This window comes from Doryrhamphus excisus, chromosome 1 (genome assembly GCF_030265055.1).
Source record: "Doryrhamphus excisus isolate RoL2022-K1 chromosome 1, RoL_Dexc_1.0, whole genome shotgun sequence".
Lineage (NCBI taxonomy): Eukaryota > Metazoa > Chordata > Actinopteri > Syngnathiformes > Syngnathidae > Doryrhamphus > Doryrhamphus excisus.
In genome coordinates this window covers 13,067,736-13,070,393 of record NC_080466.1, presented here as the reverse complement: position 1 = coordinate 13,070,393, position 2,658 = coordinate 13,067,736, and the positions used below count along the sequence as shown (strand labels likewise).

The window sequence follows — 2,658 nt, the reverse complement described above, 5'->3', positions numbered from 1 at the left end:
CACGACGCAGGGAACTGTTGAACACCTGCTCAACAAACTGGTCCCTCAGGAGGACTTCAGAGTTCAACATACCGGCCGGGGCACGCTGCTTCACCCTTTCCATGAGACCCAACAAAGCGAGGGAAAACTCTTGAAGAGTCTCCCCCTCTGTCTGCTTCCTAGAGAAGAAAGCCTCCTGCAGTGCAACGTAAGAATCTGACCACCCGTACAGCTCCTGTAAAATGGCAAGTATGCGATCGGGATCCTCTCTCTCCACGCTAGAGCGATACTTGATCTCATCTCTAGCCTCACCCTCTAAGTGATCAAACAAGAAGAGGGCCTGGTCAGACCGGGATAGATGCCGAGCTCTCATACACGCCTGCACCTCCTCTTTCCACTCGCTCAAACCTATACCTACCCTTCCCCTAAAGACTGGACACTTCCTATCTCTAGGCACAAAAATGAGTCTCTCTGATACAGAGACAGACGTGGAGGGGACAGTAGTTGGCGCAGAACTAGAAGGAGCACTAGGCCCAGCCTGTTCCTGTCGCAACCGCTCATTGTCAGCTTTTAACTGTGCAATTACATTTCTGAGTTCCTGAATCTCTTCCTCCATAACTACAGCGAAATCAGTATACTACAGGTAGTATGGCGCAACAGTACTACAAAAAAAAACGAACCTGCTGAAACAGAGTCTCACCAGGACTGTCACAAGGATCGTCTGAGAATTACCGCTGCTTTGTCTCCAAGCTCTCCAATCTGTCAAGACCAAAAACAAACAAAATCAATACACAAGACAATCAGAAAGTAAAAAAAAACAAAAACAAAAGGAACACACGTCTCCGCCTTTCAATTGAGTAGATCCTGCCGACAACGCCAAGTTTGTGGCAGTGGTAGGGGGTGAAGGAATACTGGCTTACACCAGAGATTTTCGAGGACCAGACAACGCCACCCTGGGAATTTCACCCAGAGAGTCAATTTCTTTTTTTTCTATTCCCTCTTAAGGCATACACAGGTTCATTATACTCATGAGGCTGGAGACATGGTTCACATTATAAAAAAATTAATAGATTTTATTAACAAGTTGACATCCGTTTAAAATACCACACACAAGAAGGGGAAGAGGGAAACCTAATCAGGTGCTGAGGCTTACCAGGTGGACAATGGGCTAGTGAAGGGGGGAGGGATCCACCCAAAACAACTCAAAAAGCACCCAGTCACACGTGACACACTCACACAGGGTTGTGCAAAGAAAACCAATCCCAGAGGAGCACCGCACACGGAAGGAGGGGATACCGCCACCCAGACCACCAGCACCACCACCGATCCTCAGCAACTGAAAAGGGAATAAAACAATTAGTGGGGTCAAAAAAACAAAATAAAGCAATTAAACAAAAACAAAATTGTACTAACTAAATTAAAGGTAGAGCCACTAAACACAAATTAAACAAGCAAAACATGATAAACAAAAGAAGAACTATTCAAGGAAAATCCACCCAATTCCCAAAATCAAATAAAACAACTAGACTAGAAAATATAACTAAGTCAAAATAACCCTAAAACAAAAGGTAAACCTATAGAAATAATCTAAACAAGAGCAAAACCTATACAATTGTAACTAAACAAAAAGGGATCTACAACCCCACCATTAAAACACACACATAAAAGCGGAATTCTATAATAGAGATTGCACGTAGTGTCCGTCAGGAGAGGCCGAGCGGCCTGGCAAGTCAGTCACAGCCCAGCACGCGGGCCGACCACAGCAGGCAGAGCAGTCCAGAGCGCAGACAGAGGCCACCAGCGCCAAGCTCCAAGCCAGGCGAAGCCACAAGACCGAGCAGCAGCGGAACAGGTCAGCGGAAAGCCGCAGCACAGCGGCGGGAAAGCAGCCAGCCAAGGCAAGCAGCGGATGCGCAGACAAAGCAACGAGAGCAACCCCAGAGACAGAACAGCGGAGACAAAGCAGTGGAGACAAAACAGCGGAGTTCTCAGACGGCTGGCATTCAGGCAGATTACACCTATCGCAGATGTTAAAATTAATTATAAGGCCGACGATGATGCGGTTACGACCTATATTAGTACTCTACATACCTTTTAAGCAGATACACAGGCACATGAGAGGAGCGAGGGAGTAAACCCAGGCGGCTACGGGCGTCTCACCTATGACCACACTCGCATTAGCAGACTACAAGCATGCACAGCAACGGAGAGAGAGGGAGCGATAACACTCACCACAATAGGACGCCGAAAGACACGTATGCCCCAACAGCACACCGGTCACTGTCTCAGTCGAACACTTGACCCCGGAAGTACACAGACGGAAGTGCAGAGAGAGAAGCAGTGAGAGGAGCGCTGCTTAAATACTCTCCACCTACCCAATGATGGGCCGGCAGTGAACTCTGTTTAACGGGACACGCTGCATAGGGGGATATGAACATACTCCTATGCTGCTACAAAAGCCTCAACACTCTAGAAAAACTACATGAGGCTGCAAATATAACAGGCCATGTTTTTTGCAGGTCGAGGGGCAGAACAAATCCTGTTTGTGATGCCAATTATGCTATGAAATGTAAAATAACTGCAAATAGACATGACTGACCGTGACTGTGAGAGTCCAAGATTGTTTATCGAACAATGGAGACTAACAATTACAGAACCCAGAACAAAACCCACAGGTAA

The 2,658-nt window shown here is 46.9% G+C and overlaps 1 long non-coding RNA gene across 1 annotated transcript; it reads right to left on the bottom strand.

The window, feature by feature from the left end:
• Positions 1-1,036: 1,036 nt before the first annotated feature.
• LOC131136214 (uncharacterized) lies at positions 1,037-2,296 on the bottom strand. The gene is made up of 3 exons (XR_009131710.1): positions 2,212-2,296; positions 2,071-2,139; positions 1,037-1,315 (listed from the first exon to the last, which is right to left on the bottom strand). It is a non-coding gene; the product is annotated as an uncharacterized LOC131136214 (long non-coding RNA).
• Between the last annotated feature and the right edge of the window lie 362 nt (positions 2,297-2,658).